We start from the raw sequence: 8,375 nt of genomic DNA, 5'->3' as shown, positions 1-8,375 counted from the left end.
GTACTGGCCAATTAAAGATAGAAAACAATCCTAATGAACCTCCCCAACAGACACATTAAAACTTCTCTGTACATTAAACATTTGGGATTTCAAAGGAAAACCCATATTCATTCCATTCTTAATACGGCATTTAAAAAAAATCTTAGGCAATACAGTATTTCATTTAAAATTTACAAAATTCCATTACATTCATGATTTCATTTGATCGTCAAAACAATCTCCTGAGTTAGGCAGAACAGGTATTACTAACAACTAACTCCATTTTACAGGTAAGGGAACTGAAGTTCACAAAGTACTTGGACTTAACAAAAGCTTTAATAGGGCCACATATCAAAACCAAATCCTCTGCTCAAAAGAACTAGAATAAGTTATCTTTTACATATTATTCATACTTATATCCTGTCAACATCCAAAAATGTTTTGAGGTAGCCTGCAATAATAGACACCTATCCAATAAAAACATTAAAATGAAAAACAGGTGGGAAAAAAAAATAGCAGGTGACATGGGAGACAGAAAAAAGGTAGATACCAAAGACTGAGACTTAGAATCTAAGAAAACTTCATCTCTGACCTTCCAGTTCCAGGGAGATAATACTAAAGGAAACAAGATGGTTTATGGACTCATAAACTGACAAAAGAGAGGTTGCATCAGTTCTTAACTATGAAACACTCCTGGCAGCCACAGCAAATCTCTAGGACAACATACCAATGGCAACAAAGCAAGAGTATACTTCAGTGATAGAGTGAATTAAGTTCCCTGTTTGGGACCCAGGCCAGGGCAAGAGAAAAGAACTCTGAAATGTAGAGCTCAACAATATATCCTCTGTCGGCCAGGCACAGTGGGTCACACCTGTAATCCCCAGCACTGTGGATGGCCGAGGCGGGCAGATCACGAAGTCAGGAGATGGAGACCATCCTGGCTAACACAGTGAAATCCTGTTTCTACTAAAAATACAAAAAATTAGCCGGGCATGGTGGCAGGCGCCTATAGTCCCAGCTGTTTGGAAGGCTGAGGTAGGAGAATGGAGTGAACCCAGGAGGCGGAGCTTGCAGTGAGCGGAGATCCTGCCACTGCGCTCCAGCCTGGGCAACAGAGCAAAACTCTGACTCCAAAAAAATAAAAATAAAAAAATAAAAAATAAATAAATGAATAAATATATATATATATATATACACATATACACCCAGTGTCTTCTCCATACCCAAGTGTCCCCTTCTGTGAGAGACTCCCTTACACCATTGCGGGGAAGAGAATTTTTCTCTGCTATATTTGCTTGAAAGAATTAAAGGTGTAGGGCAAAAGTTCTTGGAAATTATGTCGTTTACGATCCTCAAAAGTGAGAAAAATGAAGCCCAGAAGAGAAGACCTTCCAGGAAAATTCCAGAGCCGGAGGTAGGCCCAGTACATTGTTTCTGTTTTTGTTTTGAGAGGAAGTCTCACTCTATGGCCCAGGCTGGAGTGCAGTGGAGCCATTTCACTCACTGCAACCTCTGCCTCCTGGGTTCAAGCTATTCTCCTGCCTCAGTCTCCTGAGTAGCTGCGATTACAGGAGCCCACCACCACGCCCAACTAATTTTTCTATTTTTAGTAGAGACATGTTGGCCAGGTTGGTCTTGAACTCCTGACCTCAAGTGATCCACCTGCCTAGACCTCCCAAAGTCCTGGGATTACAGGTGTGAGCCACCGCACCCAGCCTACCTGGTAAGTTTTCATCAAGTACTCTGAACTATGCAACAAACACTAGGAAGTAATAGAAAAAAAAATTAATCTAAAAACCCTCTGGAGAGTCAAAGAATTGCAGATTTTAAATAGCATGAATACTTGGATTCATGGTATTGAAAAAGGACCTCGCACTTACCCGCATGTACAAACTGCCTGCCCACCTCTATCAGAGTATTTTTCAAGCTGTGCTGCAGTTAACTATGTACTGCCCAAAGCCAATCTGTCCCTGCAGATCATAAGCTCTTAAAGACCAGGACTTCAGGAGAACAAGCAAAACTTCAGAGAGAAGGGAGCCACCGAACCAGAGTTCATAGCAATGGGTCAGCAGGAGCTGATGACTGGAGGTGGGCTGTAGCCTTGGGGTCTGGGACAGCGGAGGGCAGAGAAGGCAAAAGGGCCTGCATGACATGCTACAGGGCTAGGAGCCACAGCTGCAGTGATTAGTTCAGTTTTGTCTCGTATGCCTGTTACTTATACACCATCTGTTGTTCAGAAAGAACTTCAGGTTGAGTATTTGGACTCCTTGAGCCTTCTGCTGTTTGTCTCCGGGACGTTTAACACTCTTAAAAGGGGAAAACTTTCCAATTCGATTATGCTTCCTGGGACATTACAGGTTTTTCAAAGGTTTGATGAAAGCATTCACTAAGGAGTGATTCCACTTTCTCTGGTGGCTGAGAAATACGCGTCTGAGGGGCAGCATCAGGTCTCCCCATCAAGCTGAGGTCGGAGTCTCCCCACCTATGGACCTCACCCTGGCTCCCCCCTCATAAATCTGACCTCTAACTGTAACCGCCTTGGCCTCATTCCGTGGGTGTGGATGCTCCTGCTTGAAACGCATTTTCAGCGCGCCAAATTCTTGGGAGAGTTTCTTCCACTCTCCAGGCGCTGAGAGGTACAAAGTTCAATCTGACTTTCCGGATTTTTTTTTCCTTCCCATTAGTAACGGAAGAAATCAAGAAGCGCCAGGCAGAAGAGCCCTGCTCCCACCAATCAGAGTCCAGCCCAAAGCCAGAGCAGGAAGCGCGGCGGTGGGACGCGCGGTGACAACCCCTCCCCCCCGGACCCGCCGGCCTGGGCAGAGGTCGGTGAGGCCGCTGCGTGACAGCTCCGGGCCGCGCCTTTCGCTTTCTCCCGCCCAGCAAGTGAGAGGATAAATCACCCCACGGGGGCAGTGCGCCCCCAGCAACCGCGCACCCCGCGCACAGACCCCCACTACACGCGCGTCCCAGGCGGGGTCGACCCAGACGAGTCACGGGGCGGCGCACAGTCCCACTAGCAGGGCAGCCAGGACCCACGCGCGCGGGTCCACGCAGCCACCTAGATAAGTGACAAAACACTCAGGAAGCCATCATGCGGGGCCAGGAAAGAGCCCCCACCCAGAGTCACAGACTCCCTCGTCTGAGGGTCCGCGTAGTCCCCCCGGTGAGTCTGGCGAAGCAGCCTCACTGTGAGGGAGGGCGGGGAGGGCGTTGGAGTCTCCACACGCGGTGACCCGGACCCCGTTCCATGAGTGGGTCCATGCAGGGCCCACTCTGCCGCACGCGGGGACCAGCCAGGCCGCGGAGGACCGGGCAGAAGCCAGCGCCCGGGTCCATGCAGTCCCCTCCGCGGCAGACGCGGGGAGCCGGGGAGCAGTGCGGACCGGCCCGCACCCGCAGGGCGCCCGGGACCCCCGCGCTGGCCCAGGCGGTATCGCAGCAGACGCGAAGCCCCCGGTGCCACCCGAGGCGGAGACAAAGCCCAGGCGCACGGACCCGGGATCCTGACCCCGGACCCTGCGGAGCCCAGCTCGGAGCCGTCACGCCCGGCGCAGAGAACCCCGCCCGGTCCGGAGACCCCGTCGCCCGTCGCCCAGTCTCACCTCGGGCCGCCTCCTCCCAGCGCTAGCTCCTGGCGGGGGCGCCTGGGCCGGCTAGAGCGCAGCTGAGCAGCCCACAGAGACGCGGCAGCCTCAACAAGGGAGCCCCGGGGCGGGGCCGCCGCCGCTTCAGCCCGTGTTCCCCGCTCAGGATCCGGCTCGGATCAAGGAGCTGCAGCTGGCGCTGGGCTGAGGCCGGGATACACACCACGCAGGTGTAGAGGGCCCCGCCCGCCGCCCGCCGCCCCGCCCCCAGCAGAGCAGGGCGCCCAGGGCCCGCCCCCCGGCCAATGGGGAGCGAGCTGTGCAGAGAGGGCGGGGCCTTAGGTAACAGGGAGGTTGGCAGCAGACGCGAAGCCCTCGGTGCCACCCGACGGGGAGACAAAGCCCAGGCGCACGGACCCGGGATCCTGACCCCGGACCCTGAGGAGCCCAGCTGGGAGCCGCCACGCCCGGCGCAGAGACCCCCGCCCGGTCCGGGGATCCCGTCGCCCGTCGCCCAGTCTCACCTCGGGCCGCCGCCTCCCAGCGCTAGCTCCTCGGGCGCCGCTGAGACTGGGCGTGCGGGGTCTCGCGAGAGGACCGGAGCCAAGAGCTGGCCGGATCCTGGCCTCCTAGAAGACCCAGCTCAACGTCCACCTGGAGTCTGCTCTACAGGACAAGCTTCTCTCAAGCCCAGAACTCAGGCTTTTAGGCCAGAGAGGGAGAGACAGGCTTGCTTTACCAAAAGTGAAACTGAGGTCCAAGGAATAGGATTGCCTGCTGCCCGAAGTCACGTAGTCACTCATTCACCTTGTCATTCAGCAAACATTTGGAAGCACGTATGGTGGGCGTTAGGAGTGAAGTAGGGCCGGGCGCGGTGGCTCGCGCCTGTAATCCCAGCACTTTGTGGGGCCGAGGCAGGTGGATCACTTGAGGCCAGGATTTCGAAACCAGCCTGGCCAACAAGATGAAACCCCATCTCTGCTAAAAATACAAAAACTTAGCCGATCGTGGTCGCGCGTACCTGTGGTCCCAGCTACTGGGAAGGCTGACGCAGGAGAATCGTTTGAACCCGGGAGGAGGAGGTTACAGTGAGCTGAGATGGTGCCATTGCATGCGCTCCAGCCTGGGCGACAGAGTGAGACTCTGTCTCCAAAAAAAAAAAATAATAATAATAATAATAGATGGGAAGTAGAAGCGAACTTAGGCCTTCCCTGAAGGAGCTCGGCCAAGGAGTACCTGAAATGTCTCTGCATCTCTTTAAGGTCTGATAAAGGAACCAGGAGCGAGAACTAATCACTTCCCTTTCCTGCCTCAGAGCTTTCATGTGTTTACTGTTCCTCGCCTGAAATGCCAAGTACCAATCGTATTCATTTATTTATAGAAATGAGGTCTAACTATATTGCCCAGGCTGATCTCAAACTCCTGGCCTCAAGCTATCCTCTCGTCTCAGCCTCTCAAAGTGTTGGGTTTACAGGCATGAACCACTGTCCCCAGCCCTGATCGTCTTTAAAACCTCTTTCCTCATCTCCTCTGAGCTTCCTGCATCATGTGACTCCACACCCTTGGTTTTCCTGTACCACTATAGCTGCTCCTCTGTGGGTACCAGGGACCCACCCCCTTCTCTGCCCAACTTGTATATGTCTGGGCTTAGGCCAAATGCCCTTCCATTTGCAGTGGGCACTGCAACAGGAAATCTCATGCCCTTCTGGGCTTCACAAACTATCCACATGCTCTGCTGCCTGCCAGAGACATCCATCCCAGTCAGATGCCCAGCCCTCACCTTTCCCAAAGCCCCAGTTGGACACAGGGAAGCATCTCAAATTTTCCGTGGGCCAAAACAGAGTGCTTTATTAGTGCCCTAACTTGCTCATCCATATTCTTGTGATTCTCTGTAAACAGCTCCTCGATCCACCCAACTGCAGAGGTGAAAATCTCAAATCCTGCACTTTTTTTTGAGATGGAGTCTCGCCCTGTCACCCAGGCTGGAGTGCAATGGCGCAGTCTCAGATCACTGCAACCTCTGACTCCCGGGTTCAAGCGATTCTCCTGCCTCAGCCTCCCAAGTAGCTGGGCTTATAGGCGCCCACCACCACGTCCAGCTAATTTTTGTATTTTTAGTAGAGATAGCGTTTTGCCATGTTGGCTAGGTTGGTTTTGAACTCCTGACCATAATTGATCACCCGCCTCGGCCTCCTAAAGTGCTGGGAATACAGGCATGAGCTACCTTGGCCAAAATATTTTTCTGTTTCCAAGCATTTTACATGAGAGGAAAGTGGAGAATAAATCATCTGACACTCTACTGTAAAAATAAATCTTTGTGCCTCTCTTCATCTTTCCTAAGTGTACATATTACCAAAATATCTTTAGGTTGAGGTCCTCCCGTGAAAAGTTTACAGGGTGTTGTGTCCTCAACCACCCTCCTGTCTTTTCCTAGTCCTGGCATTTTAGAACTGTCTGGGGATGTCCCAGGATACCCACTGTGGCCATGTCTATTGGAGGGTCTAGTGAGTATCAGCCCCCGGGTCATCTCATCTCCGAGGACAGCCTGAGGTAGGGGGTAGAGTCGCTCAGGGAGCAGCTGGATGCTCTTGGTCATAGAGGAATCTCCTGGTATAGTTTCATCTAAAATGATGACCCCTTAGGGTTATTAAAATTTTAGGACATTAAAATCAATGGACAATACAACGTAATGTCATTAAAGCTAGGTCATTAAAACTGTTCCTCCAGCCGGAGTTTTCATTCCTCGGAGACACATTGATGGTCTGCCAATGGGATGCTGATATTGAGAGGAAAAGGCAGAAATGATTTTTGTTCTCTAGATTGTCTCAGACTTGTGAAGAGAGAAAAACTGTCCCAAAGGACAAGGAAAACCCACCCCAGAGAGGATGTGCAAGAACCTGAATATGAAAATGCACTTAAGGCGCACAGAAGGACAAAGAGCAGTGCCAGTGCCTCTTAGGTGGTCACTGAGTACTTTACTGAACAGGATGGGTGTCCCGAGGGATAGAATGGCCTGCCGTGACACTTAGAAAGGTCTGTGTTGGAGTCTGCACTGCCTCTCCCTGAGTTTGTTACCTTGAAAAAGCTTGTCCGCTTATTTGTGTTTCAGTTTTTCATTGACTGTAAGATACATTTTATCAGTACAGCTTGAAAGATAAACATACTATTTCCAAAGAGGCAAGGTCAAAAGATGTGTTTTATTTGCTAAAAATTTGTATGTATTTCTTCCCCAGAGTGAGTGTAGTAAGTTTTAAAGGTCTGTTCTTTTTAAGGGTAATTTCCAATGGAATTGTAGGACTTAGCTTTGACAATGCTACTGGTGAAATAAAAGTGTGACAGATAAATTGATGATTTACAAAGATTCCCCAGAATGTCAGTTTCCCTCTTGTAGCATGGTGAAGAATTTATGACAGTGGACACATCTGTATCCTCTTATCTGGATATCTGAGGGGTTTTTAGTTACTTTTGGGTTTTTTCTTTTTTTTGGAGACACTGTCTTGCTCTGTAGCTCGGCTGAAGTGCAGTGGCGCCATCTCTGCTTACTGCAACCTCCGCCTCCCGGGTTCAAGTGATTCTCCTGTGTCAGCCTCCCGAGTAACTGGGATTATAGGCACCCACCACCACACCCAGCTAATTTTTGTATTTTTAGTAAACACGGGGTTTTAGCCCTGGCACGGTGGCTCAGGACTGTAATCCCAGCACTTTGGGAGGCCAAGGTGGGCGGATCATGAGGTCAGGAGTTCCAGAGCAGCCTGACCAACATGGTGAAACCCTGTCTCTACTAAAAATACAAAAAAATTAGCTGTGCCTGGTGGCAGACACCTGTTATCCCAGCTACTCGGGAGGCTGAGGCAAAAGAATTGCTTGAACCCGGGAGGTGGAGGTTGCAGTGAGCCAAGATCTTGCCACTGCACCCCAGCCCAAGTGACAATGTGAGACTCCGTCTCAGAAAACAAACAACAAAAAGACTGGTTTTGATATGTTGGTCAGGCTGGTCTCAACCTCCTGACCTCAGGTGATCACCCTCCTCAGCCTCCCAAGCTGCTGGGATTACAGGCGTGAGCCACCATGCCCTGCCCACTCTATTTTCTTTTTATTCCCTACATTTTAATATGTTTGAGTTTAGCTGTTCCTTTATCACTGTCTTCTTACATAAAAGAAATTCTACTTAATCCTTCATAAAAAAAAAGTCTTCCTGTGACTTCTGAAAGTGTTCTGGTTTTATCTTTCATATTTGAATATATAATAAGTTGATTATGGTTCATGGAATAGAGAAGAATGCATTGCATTTTCCCAGGTAGATGCCAGACTGGTTTGCCTCATATTTTAAAGTGCATGTGATTTCTTTTTCTATTCTACAGTGCCTACTCTATCTTTCATCAACTTATAAATGCTGGGTCATTACGACTATTTTTTCCCTTGGTCTGCTTGCTCATTTCTCTGCTAATACTGTGCTGTCGTGAATATTTTCGTTTGAAAATCTCAGAAGTATGTTAGACAAGCCATCACTCTTTTTTTAGATGACTACAAATCATTAGACCTTTGTCATTTTTACTACGTATGAAAAAGTAGTTTTTCTTGCCTAAAAACAACCTGATTTGGGCAATTATGTGATTTCATAGGAATAGCATCTGGAAGTGGTGACATTAATGTCATTTTAAAAAACATGTGTCCTATTTCCTCTTATTCCTTTCTACCTTGACATTGTGCAATAGAAATTTTTAAAATTGTCATATTAGTATTGTCAAATATCAATTATTGGTTTTATTTACTACTTAATTAAATTTAATGAGCCTACTCTGTCTTGGT

General features: G+C 49.3%; 1 pseudogene; it reads left to right on the top strand.

Moving 5' to 3' along the window:
* Positions 1-3,073: 3,073 nt before the first annotated feature.
* On the top strand, positions 3,074-6,116 carry LOC113220228 (annotated as a pseudogene).
* Positions 6,117-8,375: the final 2,259 nt, after the last annotated feature.

This window comes from Piliocolobus tephrosceles, chromosome X (assembly GCF_002776525.5).
Source record: "Piliocolobus tephrosceles isolate RC106 chromosome X, ASM277652v3, whole genome shotgun sequence".
In the NCBI taxonomy this organism is placed as follows: domain Eukaryota; kingdom Metazoa; phylum Chordata; class Mammalia; order Primates; family Cercopithecidae; genus Piliocolobus; species Piliocolobus tephrosceles.
The sequence above is the reverse complement of the archived record's forward strand: the minus strand, read 5'-3'. Positions and strand labels throughout refer to the sequence as shown.